The 13,348-nt window shown below is 49.1% G+C and overlaps 1 protein-coding gene across 2 annotated transcripts in view; it reads left to right on the forward strand.

The window, feature by feature from the left end:
- The first annotated feature begins 1,766 nt into the window (after positions 1-1,766).
- The window catches only part of SLC7A14 (solute carrier family 7 member 14), a 32,703-nt gene continuing 21,121 nt past the window's right edge, over positions 1,767-13,348 (forward strand). The window contains exon 1 of one of the 2 annotated variants that reach the window (XM_075418334.1): positions 1,767-1,850. The gene's annotated coding sequence lies outside the window, so the exon portion shown is untranslated. Of the gene's footprint in view, positions 1,851-2,550; positions 2,570-13,348 lie in introns of those variants that run through there. The other variant, XM_075418335.1, reaches the window with a different exon arrangement.

The following is a 13,348-nucleotide window of genomic DNA, read 5'->3' on the forward strand; positions in this document are numbered from 1 at the left end:
CATCACGATCTTAAAAGCGCTGCAAAACAAGATGCAGTAGCGAATGGAGAAGCTTTTCTCTTTTGCTTAGGTCTAGTCAAAGGGAAGCTCCGGAGATCAGCCACCCACAGCTGCATCTAGCGTCCACGGATTGAGCAAACACAGCCGGGGGAAGTCAGTGACTGGGGAGAGAAACAACAACCAAACAGGAAGCATGGGAGCTACAGGCAGGGACAGGAGAGCAGCTGCAGCCCTGAGTGTTGCTTCAATCAAAGAAGAAGGGAAAGAATAAAAACAGGGTTTCAAAACTGTTGGTTGTGAGGAGGGTAACCGACTGGCTGCACGTTGGCTCCAGCGAGGCTTTTTCTGCTGCGCGGTGGGCTGTGTGCTGGCCCAAGAGGCAGGAAGGGAACGGAACATGGTGTCATCCTGTGATGACACCTTCTGCTGACCAGCAGTAATCTGGGAGAGGTCTTTTGTATTCTTGTTTGGGAAAAGAGGGGCTACACGCAGACTGCTGCGAAGGAGGGAAGAGACGGAGGTAAAACTGAAGAGGGGAAAAAGCCTAGTAAGAAACGGGGAAAATGATGGCATTCATCTGGAAAGCCACTAAAAATCCTGCAGAAATCAAGGCTGGAAAGGAAATCAGAGATGACGTGCGGTCCACAATCCTGCCCAAAATCAGGATCATGGACATCCTGGCTAGGTTTATCTGTGCAGCAGGGCTGTCTGTAGGTTCCCCAGAAGGTCACCGCCATTGGTGCGGTTCCTGTCAGGGTCACTCACGAGGCAAACACCGGCTTCCCGAACTGAGCTGGAGCTGAAGCGGTCACACCTTCCATTTTCACCAGCAGACGTTTGTTTCAGTGTTTAGAGAATGAATAGCTACACCCTGCATCCGGGCAAGGGTCCTGTTAGAAGTTACAGCGTGAAGCTGTAACAGAGACTGAAATCCGAGCCTTGCCAGGCGTCACTGGAGATGAAACCATTTTGGGTTTGATGCCAAAACAGTACGAATACGGATACAGAGCGGGAGTGCTTCTAGAGCGAACCAAACACCAAGAACTAAAAACGCAATAAGGAAAAAAAAAAGGAATAATCTTGAACACAAATTCCGGCTATCCTCAAAAGCAGCTATGGATACAAAATATAAAATATAAAATATACCCCGCACCTGGTGTCTAACTCCTCCCAGCCAGGCCGTGCAGAGGGCTGGACAACACGGCACGCTGCAACACATGCGGCGTTATTTTAGTCCTAATTCTGCCTGTTCCGGGATTACAGCATTAGCACCCAAATCTCGCAGCGTGGCTCAAGGAGAAAACAAAGGGGGAAGGGGGGAGGGGGGGGGTGAGTGGGTGCCCCCACGCGGGGTGTGCCCCCAACCCTCTGCCTGTGGCGTGGGGAAAACCCCGCTCCGGAGGAGGCAGCCAGCAGTTATTTTTCGGGGGGGGGGGGGGGGGGGGGGGCGGCCCGCAGCCCTCAGTCTAGAAACTAGACTAGCAGGCAGAGGGGACTCGAGGCGTGGGGGGACGTGGCCGTGGGGGGGGACGTGGCCGTAGGGGTGGCGGCACCGTGCAGGGAGCTCTCCCGGGCCCGTGGGTATTGACGGGCGGTCACATGCGGCGGGCGGGGAGAGCGCGGAGAGGGGGAAGCGCTGAATAATTGAGGAGCTGCAGCGCCCTCCTCCTCCCTCCCTCCCTCCCTCCCTCCCTCCCTCCCTCCCTCCCTCCCTCCCTCCATCCCTCCATCCCTCCTCCCTCCGCCCTGCCGGAGCCGGGGCCGGCGGAGCCCCGCGCAGCCCCCCCGCCGGCTGCAGCACCGCAGCCGCCCCCGCAGCGCGGCCCGCCCGCTGCCCTCCGCGCCCGGCGGTGAGTGCCCCGCGGCTCCGGGGAGGGGACCGAGCTGCAGGGGGCGGGGAGGACGGGGGAAAGCGGCTCGGAGCCTCTCGGGATGCGGGGGGACCGGAGAGGTCTGGCCCGGGGAGGGGGGGACGGACCCCGGGGGGGATCCCAGCCCGCTTGGGCATCCCCCTGCCCCGGCCGAGCTGCGGCCCCGTGTTTACAAAGTGTCGGGGAGGAGGTAGGGGCCGGCGGGTTGAGAGGAAACAGGGGCGAAACAGAGCGAGGGGAGAAATACCGGGTGGGCTGACCGGAGCACAAAACACGCGGGTTGGGGGGGGGGAGGTCGTGACGCTGCGGGCAGTGGGGGGGAAAGAGGCAGAAGATAAACCCGGGGAGGAGAGCAGCCACGGGGCAGGTTCGGCGGCCGGGGGCTGCGCGGGGGGGGGGGGGGGGGGGGGGGGCCGCAGCCGGGTCACGCGTGGGGCCGGGCGGCGGGCGGGCGCTGTCCGCGGTGCTGAAGCCCCGACGGGGCGGCCCCCGGCGAGGCCGCTCCCCACGGAGGCGGCCGGCACACGCACACGGCCCCGGCTGACCGCCCCGTCCCTCTGCCAAACTCCCTCTGACTTGGCTCCTGGTGATGGAGTTCGCTTCCTTTTTACGTCACCCCCGACTCGGTGCTGTTTATCGATTCCCCACGGGTGTTTGCAAATGATCGGATAGCAACCGCCCGCCCGCCTCAGCCCTGGGTAGGTGTGCTTCAGCATCACCCTATCGAAAAATCCTAATCTCTTTTCTTAGAATTGCTTTCCAGCTCTGGTTTTGTGGCCTATTAAATGCTAGTTTATGCAGATCGACTTACAGCCTTCCTGTCACAGGCTGTACCGAGCGAGCTCTAATATAGGGCTTCCTAACTCAGCACAGGCTCTGGGGAAGAGCGGGAAGCCGTATTGCTCTGATTGACCCCAGAGAAGACTTTCGGCTCAAAAAGGCCATGTCTGATTTAATCTAGCATATTAACTAATTAATCCTCCCAGTGTCCCTAAGTAGCAGGCAAGTACATTTTAGCATGCCAAAGCATTTGTTTAATTGCCCAAAAACTGTCATGAGACTGAAAGTCTGATTGCTAAAGATATTTACATGTGTTCATTTTATTGGTACACATTGCCTAGGCATATGACTTACTGTACTTGAACAGCATACTGTAAACAAACCAAAAACCTCAAGCAAGCCAAAAACAATACTAGAGTGAAAAGTTACCTAGATTAAACTGACTAATGCTCCGTTCTTAAAACGTACTACTCCATGGGGAATCCTTGTTGCATGAGAACAGAGAAGTAAGGGGTTCTTGCAGAGATCCAAGGCCCAAGTGCTATTTCCCATTTTCGTCTGTCAAAGGTGCTGGACTTTGCTGATAAAAGAGACTGATGAGTGGTAAATGGTGCGGACGAAGTAGCTTGGGTCCTCTTATAGTCAAGTCAAATGTACAGTATATATCTGAGAAGATAGAATGGAGGCAATACCTACAATAGGACAAGCAGTTGAACCAGACCAAGGACAAAAAGGCCTCATACAATTCCATTCCTGCTCAGTAAGGTGAGATGTAGGAAGGATTACCTCAGCTCTTGGAATCAGAGACTGATAGAATACTGTAGACATCAAGAAAAATTACATTAACATTGGAAGTAAATTGAAAAAAAAGACAAGAAAGAAAAGCCAAAGCCTGTCACAGACTGGAGAAAGGCCCTTACAAAAGAGGAACGACAGCACCTGAGCAGCTCACTTCATTAAAAAGAAGGGTGGGAGGTGATTTGACTTTTGAACCCAAGAGTCTTTACAGAAAGAAATTACTAGGCGCTGAATTACTCCTCCATCTGCCAAAGAGAGGCACGACATGAACTAGCGCCGTGAGGCTAAAGCCAAAGCATTCTATTTTAAGTGAGGGATCACATTTTTGAATAGTGGAGAGCTGATGACCTGATGAAGGAGCTATCAGAAAACCTGCTGGATTCTCCATCTGTTTGTGTCAAGACTTGGTGTCCTCCCAAAAGATGCAACTTAGCCAAAGCAAGTCATTGGGCTCCCTGCAGGAGTAATTGCTTGGAAGCTAATGGCCTGTGATTCAGACAAAATGAACTCGATGGACTTAATGGTACCTTTGATCCTAAATTCCTCAAGTTAGGCACAGAGGTGTACGATTTTGCTCCCAGGTGCCCCAGCCTCCCCCCTAGACAAGTACAACAGTCCCAGCAGGTGGGATTTTTGACCACATACCAAAAGCAGAACAAATGACTGATGAACTTACATTTTGAATCCCCCAGTGTTCCAAATTGTTTGATTAATTAACTCCCTAAAAAGAATCTCGTTCTTTGTGCATATTGCAGTAAAGCGAAGCAATTTAAAACATAAGTTGTTTTCCTTAGGGAGTCAGTCTTGACTCCTAAGTCAAGATATATCTTACCCTTCTCTAATTTTCATCATGAAAACAATGAAATTCATTCTTTATGGAACTTCAGAGTCTCAGATGGGATCGTATCAGTAAGGATTCCAGCCCAAAATATTTTAACGGATATATTTATAGGCCGACTTGACACTACTTCTTTCTTGAAGCACAAGACAGTCTGTTTTCTCAGTTCTGAAATCACACACGTATGATAAGATTTCATCCATCTTCCCTTGCAGGCAACAGGAGTTTTTCTAGAAAATTGAATGCGAACAGGATAACCTCTCAATGGCTAAATTAATGTTTTTCCTGTGAAGCCCTGCAATACTCAAGCAAATAGGATGCCAAGAACTTACACAAACATAAACATAATCCTAGGATCTTCATGAAAGAAGAAAAAGGATAACGGAGTAGTCTGTAACAGAATATACTTAGGCCCTCAGGCTTCTTAGCCCCCAAATAATCAAAAGTTTTTCTTCAGAGCACCTGAGCTATGAAGATCATCATAATACATATGTTTAACCAACATGTTGTCCTTTGGGTTATTAAGACATTTAAAAAAATAAGAGTGTAAAAAAGGATCAAATACTTCTTCACCCATGTGTGGTGGCAGGATCCCTATATCAGACAAAAAACATTAGCAGGAGGGTAGCATATGTGTCTTTCACATTGATTTAAAAAAAAAAAAAAAATCACTGCAGTTTGGCACACTCCATAAAATGTAAAACCATAGTTGGACCCAAACTTATCATTCTCATGAGAGACAGTAGATCTAGGGATGCAAAAAGATCCAGAGTCAAGAAATACGGTAGGCATTTTTAAGCTACTTCCTATGGATATAAAAACCTGGCCAGAGTCTCACCTCGGTCCAGGGTGAGTCTGTTGAACTCACTGAACCACCCACGGTGTAAATGGGAGCAGATTCTAACTCAGATCCCCATCCCACAGAGATTTCTAAAACGTTTTTCATTTACAAGTGATGAGATGTAGCCAAGCTGTGGTTGTCAGCTGGAAACTGCCTTCTGGTACTGAGCGATTTTTCTCTTGTGTATGTTTTCTCGGCTCATCGCATAGCAGCCCTGCCTCTGGACTATGCGGTCACAGGCACGGGGCTGGGTGCTCCAGCTAGCGTTGATGCCGGCACCACGGCCCATCCCTTTCTGTCACCAGGCTTGAACACCCCTAGGAGAAAACTATTTTTCCCTGCAATAAAACTGTCAGAGCAAAGCCGCTTTATTTTCACTTACGAAATAAAGCCAGCGAGGTGGAGCCACGCAGCATGTGACTCCATAGTTTCCCTTCCTCTGCACAGCGATTGTATCAATAATTTACTGAAGGACGTGATACCATAAATTTAATCTACCTGACAGGTGAACAGAAGAAGAGCTTTTGCAGTGCAGGTTTTTCAAGCACCACATCCTAATTCTGAGAGGACAGGGTTACAGAATTAAGTGATTTGCTGTCTATAGGGAAATAGGTTACTGCTGCCATACTGCAAGCATCCATGTCGAAACTTTAGGTAAACATCTATAAAACCAAATGTGTGTGTTTGAGGACAGTCCCTCTCAGCGGCCACTGACTCTTGCTTGCTGGTGACGATGACCTAAATTGGTGGCTTGGTCCACTCCTCCCACAGGTCCTCAGCTCCCCAAGGGTGGGCTGGGTCTTACTCAGCAAAGTTTTTTAAACTTGAGGATGCAGACAGCCCTTTGTGCCGAGACCTGCCTTGCACATCTGGGCTCGTTCCACCTGCAGCAGCAGGATTAAAGCTTAGCTTTAAACTTGTGCTTGACAACGTCATTGAATCAGGTCTTAATGATGGACATGTTGAGTCGTACTAAACGAGCAGCTGCTCCGTGGTGCTCTGCAATGCCTGTCAGGGTGGCCTCCAGGTAGGATTTGGACACCCTAGTCTGGTGTTGAAGGAAATGTGTGCTTCTGCTGCCTGTCCTTCATGCTCAGCTGGGAACAGGCAGAAAGCATTGGTGGCAGGTCAGACGCTGCTCCAGCCCCGCAGCGAGATGCTCGGGAAGCATCTGGGTCTGTGAGTGCCTTGTCTGCGGTACCTGGGTGGCAGCAGGTGTGTTCTGCTCATTAACCGGCTGTGGAAGCAACAGGGACCAGGAGATGTGCAATTAATAACGAGGGTCGCCAGCTCTGCACAAAGTAAATTAAGACAGAAAGAAGGAATGTGTCAAGTTCCTTTGGCTGAGAGCTCCGACACAACAACTACAGCAAGAATATCTCAGTGCCTATATTCTCTGCTCTTAGTTGCATGCGGGTTGAGTTCTGCTTGCCAGGCAGGGCAGCTCACCATGGGGAGACTCTGCTTATGGTAGCTGGGAGACAAAATGTGTGGCCTTAGTGAAAGATGTTGGGTTTGGGGGTCTCGCCAGAAAGGGATGCCAAGAGCAAATCAGCAGTTAGCTACCAGGGTTTCAATGGCAAGCCAATTTTAAGCTAATCATGTTTGCTCCTGCTGATTCCCTTGCTACACAAGGACATCTCCAGGCAGTGTGTGTGCATCGCTCAGGTATACTTTAATACCCTAATATTTATGCTATTAGCATTTTTAAGAACAAATCATTCTTCGTTTTTTCTGCTTCACTAGTGCCACCCCAGATGTTTATTTAGTCTTAGATGTGCATTCGTAACTCACTTGCTGGGAAATGTCAAAAAGCCCTCATGCTACGGCGCTGGGTGTTACTCACACTACACACTGCTTACGTGTTGCGGTGCATTTGCCTGACTGATGAGGATAAATGACTAAACATGGAAAATCTATTCGAAGTCATCTTCTTTGATCAGGTTGTGCTCACATTACTCATACAATGGGTTGTGTTGAAACGCAGGAGGATTACTCATGTAAGGCGAGGATTTTTTGTCCTAGTGAATAATAATAATAAGCAGCCAAACTTGTAATAAAAGCAGCAGGAGCTGCTATTCGCTTCCTTGGAAGCGTGTTGAATCTACCTCACACTTCTGTTAAGGAATTTTGTGACACAGGCTACAACCAGCCAAATCACCCCGCAGCTCAAGGCTCCCTTCTTCATATGCAAAATACCCCCATCGATTTGCATATACTACTATTGCTCCTTCTGGAGCCTTTGGCAGGCTGGGGACTGAAGAACGTGTCTTTCCAGCTTCTTCTGAGGAAAGCAGTTCTTTGAGAATCTCTCCTGCATTAATTAGCCAAAATCATGGAAACGGGGCAGTGAGGCATAATCAATTACATTTGTATAACCACTGATGGAACACGATAACTAATTAATGAGGCCCTGTGCACATACAAAAGAGAAATGCATTTGAAACCAGGCAAGAGCTGAACCGTGTTTGTAAGCCTGATGTGTTTACAGTGTAAAAGACCAGTTCAGACTCCTACTAAATTATTACAGACAGCCAGAAAGACTGCTTGTAAGTCAGAGTCCGTGCTGAGACGAAAAGAACCCGGTTTCTTAGGGGGGAATAAAGGAATCTCTATAAACACCAATCTTCAAAAGAAAAGTAGAGGCTTGAAAATAGAGAATTTTCAGATCCTGTACTTGATACACGGGTAATTTTTTTTTTTTTTTTTCTGGTATGGACAACAAAGCCAAAGTGTTAAATCGGTACTTTACTGAAAGATTTGTATTTTTGCCACTGAAATTCAAAATGCTACCCAGAAATAAAATAAGTTGTCATAATGATGCATCAGCCAGACTCTCACAACAGTAAAAATCCATTTTGTTTAGAGACCCTCACAGGTTAATAAATAACCCGTTCTGTGAATTACGTCAAGTGAAAAAAGATCTCATGGCTGGCTTGGAGCAAACCATAACGACTTTCATTCTGCAGTGTAAAAGTATGGATCCGCAGAGGAAAGAAAAAGAAAACACAGCCCAGTAATTACGGAGATTGCCTTCTGCATGGTGTTAAAGCAAAGACAGTTTTTAAATGAGTAGAATTCTAGAAAAGACTGTCTGGTAGCCCGGGTCTAAACATTTCAGTGATACAAAGGCAGCCCTTATCCACTCCGGCAGTGAGACGCGTTGCAGAAAACGTGTATCTCATCAAAGCAGTAATTACTGAAAATATAATCCACTACCCAAAAACAAGAGAAAGCCCAGAGCTGCAAACACAAGGCTGCAACCACCCTGCGGATGCCAACAGCAGTCGTGCTGCTAGAACAGCATACACCCAGCATCGCAAACAGGCAACTCGCTACGATCCGGAGAAGATACCATACTATCCGGAAGGTGGTTTTTCCTCTCGAGACAGGTCAGGGTCTGGAGCTGCTGCTACCAAAACCAGAGGGAAGGTTGCAGAACTGCGTGCCAGCATATGAGGCAAATCTCAGTTCCTGGGCACCTGGCTCACAGAGTTTTGAATGCCTGGAATTCAGAGGTCAGCACATTAGTCCTTGAGACAGTCTGAACACCCAGACCTGGAGCCCAGACTGCCTTTAGGGATTTCATCTGTTCAACCGTGCTGCTGCTCGTGACTGCAGAAGGATGGGGGAGGCTGCATCTGATAGCCACGAGCGTTGCTATCAGCATCTGCATTTCAAATGCAAAACCACGCAACCGCCACAAACAAACGTTTGAAGGTGCGTGGAGCCACGAGGGTCCTTCTGCAGGTGACCATGGGCAGCTACACAAGCAGTATTGTTTTCAACAAGGAATGGCTAGGGGAGCATTAATAGTTTTTAGCACGGTTTCTCTTCCACTGCCTTAGAAAACCCAGCTGAATTAACTGCTCATGCACTTCTGTAAGGTAGCTGCTTTCTCCAATTTACTGATGGAGGAACAAATTTACCAATTTCATGTGCTTTCATCACTCTCATAGAGACAGCCTGTCAGAGCAGTTCCAAGAAGTTCCTGGTCCCCCATCTCCCACTCAGCTCACCCATCGATCGATTTGTCATTTCCCTGCATTAGCAGTATCATTGTGGTTTTTAAGGCTTTTACTTTGCCATCTCAAGACAACAATGACAAACTAGACCTTTTTGAAAATGTGCAAACGGATTATATCTCTTTCTCCGTAATTCTCTCTCTTTTTTTTTTTTCTTCTGATGATTAAATAGCTTTTTTGCAAACACAAATGGAGCACTTCATGCATATTGCATTACTTGCAGCTCGGCACTCACAGACTGTTGTATCTGTCAGAAGTACCCTGCACTCAGACCTGCGCCACTCTGCACCGTGAGGAATCATTGATACCCATACAAAAAGGGCAGAAAACAAGTGGAAAACCAAAACACCAGACGTAGGACTGCCTTCTACAGGCAAAAGGGAGAAGGGCAGCAGAAAACTTGATGTCTTGGGGAGGTGGATTTACTGTCTAGGAGGAGGGGATGCACCCGCAGGGATGCCCATGGGCATCTTGGAAAGGGTGAAAGGTTCGTCTGGGTTTCCATCCCCTGCAGGCTGTAAAAGCTACAGGTGCTACCTCCAAATGCAACTGGCCTCTAGGAAGGAAGGAAACACTGATCCCTCCAGTCGCAGAGCTGCTTCTCACTAGTCTGATGCTCCAGAAGGTCCCAAGGGACTCTGAGAGCCTGGACCAACTGCTTGTGAGGCTGGCATGTAATTAACCTTGGCGAAGTTTAGAACAACCCAATATGAAGGGATCTGCTGGTCTTCGCCGCAACTGGCTCCAGTTTCACCTCTGAACGTCTTACTTCAGCTCCCACCTATTCCTCATCCAGGTAAGAAGATGAGCACTCAGCCACCTAAACCTCCTCGTTGCTCACCTTCATGGACACACTGCCCAAAGGTCGCTGCTCAAATACCGAATTAGCTGTTCCAGTTAGGAATTGGGACCCACCAGCTGCAATCAAAAAGGAGATTTGACATCTCTCCCATCCTCCCCTCTGCCTTTTCCCTGCTTATTCAGGCAGCCCAGGCTCTTGCAAGAGATGACAGCGGGTAAACCAGCACACCGTATCAGCCGTCTGAAGGCTGGAGAGGGGCAGTAGGGGTCACCTCTAATTACACGTTAATTATTTGACTGGATTACATGTCTATGCTCTTTTGACTCTTTCTTGCATTGGAGACTAGAATGCAGAGTTTAAGGACTCCTGGAGGCTGGCTCCGAGCGTGCGGTACCCTTGCCTTACGTCTTTGGTCAAGTTACATATTTCCTCTTTTAATTTGCTTATTTGTCAAAAGAAGATAATGATGTTTAGCCATTTCACAGCAGTGCTAACATTGGTAAAGCACTTAAAGTAACAGAGATGGAAGTAACACACACAAGTGTTGTTTAACACCTGCACTTCCATTTTGCTATGAAGAAAAAAAAAAAGAATCCCTAAACCTATTTTTTTTAGTTGATGCAACATAGAAAGCTGGTCTTCAGCCTGAAATTCATCACTAGTTTAATATAGCAAGAATTTTAGTTTAAATTAACCATAGCTCCACTTGAATTGCTCGAGCAGAGGTAAAAATGGAAAGATTAAAAATAAAAGAGCCCAAAATTAACAGCAAAGGCACAAGGCCAGATTGCTGAAGCCGGACCCACGTGAGCGGCACCGGGACCAGCAGGGACCAGCTCTCGCTCTCGGCTCTGTGCCTGGCTTTTAAATCCCTTTAAGGAGGGCTGACGATGGAGGCACAGCCAGCTTTTACAGTGGCAGCCCAGCTGGGGATCAGCACAGTAAAAACAAGCACATCAAACTCCAAATCAAATCGCATTCGCAACGAAAACATTGACGTGAGGAGCAGCCCCAGCAGAAGGCATCCCTCTGCTCGGCGGCCGCCGGAGCTGCTGCCTGGCTCCCGCCGCGCCGCATCGCACCGCTGACATCATTTCTCTGCCTGCCATAGGAGCTGTAATGAATTTCAGCATCTTGTGTCTCTTCAGACAAATCCGCCTCACCGCCACCAAGCTAGTAATTAAAAGAAAGAGGGGAAAGGGAGCAGGGAAGTCAGGCTAGCACGTTTCTTTCTCTTTCTCTTGTCCTTCATCTGGGATTGCAGCAGGTTTGCTGCCAGGAGCTGCCTCTTGCATCGTTTTAAGCCACCTCTCACATCCCCTTGAGCCACCTCTTGCATCCCCTGGAGCCTTTGGGGCTCCCTTTCCCTAGGGGCGATGCTGCAGCCCAGGTCCACACACAGCCCCTGTGTGGGGCAGGCACGCGGTCTGAGGGCTGTTGCTCCTGCTCTGTAAACATCTGCCTTACTATTTCTGAGGTCCACAGCGGGGACCACCTAGGGTTTTGACAGGAACCTGCTTTGATGCCGTATTTCTGGGGCACATCTCCCCTAGGCAAGGGGGAAGGGGCTTTCTCCATAAAAACCCCTGCTGCAAACCCGGCGCTGCTGTCCCTGGCGCCGGGGCCATGCTGACCCAGCTGCTACCAGGGCATCAGCAAATTTTTCTCTATAATAACTACTTCTGTGAGCCACAAAAACCAGAGGAAATCCAACCTTTTCCCCTTAATGAGTGTCCCTGCCTGGCTTCCCATCAGTACACCAACAGGAGCTCCGTTTCTCCTTGCGTTCCCAGCGTTTTCTAAGAGGGCTTTTCTTAAGGATACCACTATGGACTCCTGGACGGAGGGGAGTCACTAACAGAAAAATCAAAGAAGCCATCCCAAAGCACAGATGAGGTTTTGGGAAGCTCCTGCAGCGGGAGCTGCCGGGGGTGATGAGGACAGGTGATGCCGGGGGGGACCCCACTGCATCGCACTGGCACGGGGCAGTCGGCAGAAAGCAGCTGGGCGTCAGGAATCGTTCGGCACCGACCCAGGCACTGAGGAGGAGCCACGCCTGCAAATACCTAGGCCTCTCCTTCCGCCTTGATTGCTGTTTTAGTTAATTTACCCTAATGAAGAAGAGTGTTTCGGTACAAACAGCGGTTGCTAACAAGCGTGCGGCAGCAGCAGCAAGCACCAGCCGGCGAGGTGGCAGCCGGGGGAAACCGGCCCAGGCTGTCTGATAGCGGGGAGCTGCGCAGCTCCAAAACCCTCCTGCAGCTCCCCGCGTCGGGCTTGCTCCTTCCGAGCCACAGCTCCCTTGAGCTTCCCGGGTTTATAATGAAGAGAGCAGATAAAAAAACACAAATAAAAACTCTCCTTCCCTCTCGCTGTGTTCTTCTAACTAGCCACGTTTAGTGGAGCAGAGCAGAAACGAGCCCCGTGTAACTGGTTGCCATCCATGAGACATTTTTTATGGCTTTAAGTGGAGCAAAAGGATGTTTTTCCAAGCTACAAAGCAGCAATATGCTGATCTCACTTAAACATCTGGAATAGTTTCGAATGATCGCTTTAATTGCACACAGAAGCAATTATAGAGTTACTTCATTTCAGATGTTTTGGAGGCTTTTTTATTTCCTTGGTGACTCGGGAGGGGCCATATGAACTGCAGGGCTACATTGGGCTGCCCCATGGCAATGAGCAGCCACACAGGAGGACCCAGTCCCAGCCCAGCCCCGGGCAGCTGGAACAGCTCAGCAGCCTAAATCTGGGCACATGACAGATCCACCAGACAGTTCCTGCTTTAGATTTAAACCATTTAAAATATTCAAGTTTTTCATTATTTCAGCAGTTAAAAATTATTCCTGGACGAGACTGCCACACCTTCGCTTGAGGTTCTTTGCAAAAAGTGAGAAAGTCGTTTCTGTGCCCTGACGTGCCTTGAGAGTGAACTGGGCTCTCTGAATCAGTCACGCTCAACTCACTTCAGTTTGGGGGACGCACTGATTTTTCCCATATGGATGTGGATCCATCCAGCGAGACCTGAGCACATGCCACCCTTCCCAAACCTTTTATCAGCCTACACACTGCAGACAAGATGCTAAAAAAATTGCTAATCTCAAACCTCATCAGTCCCAGCCCCCTTAAAACACAGGGCAGGTCTTCCCGTGCCAAAGCACAGAGCTGGTGGTGGGACAAAGGACCAGCCCCACAGCCTTTGCACCCCCATCCCACACCATGCTACCTCTTCTGGTGGCCCAGTGGCTCCCCTGTGACAAGCACAGCCTTCACAAAAGCATCCAGAAATGGTGTAAAGACATTGAGAGACACAAATTGTCTCTTCCCCGGTGTTCATCTCTTCCCGTAGTTAATCACCCATTATTTGTCCCGCCTCAACTTCCAGCCGTTGAC

The sequence above is a fragment of the Opisthocomus hoazin genome, chromosome 4 (assembly GCF_030867145.1).
Source record: "Opisthocomus hoazin isolate bOpiHoa1 chromosome 4, bOpiHoa1.hap1, whole genome shotgun sequence".
Classification (NCBI taxonomy): Eukaryota; Metazoa; Chordata; class Aves; order Opisthocomiformes; family Opisthocomidae; genus Opisthocomus; species Opisthocomus hoazin.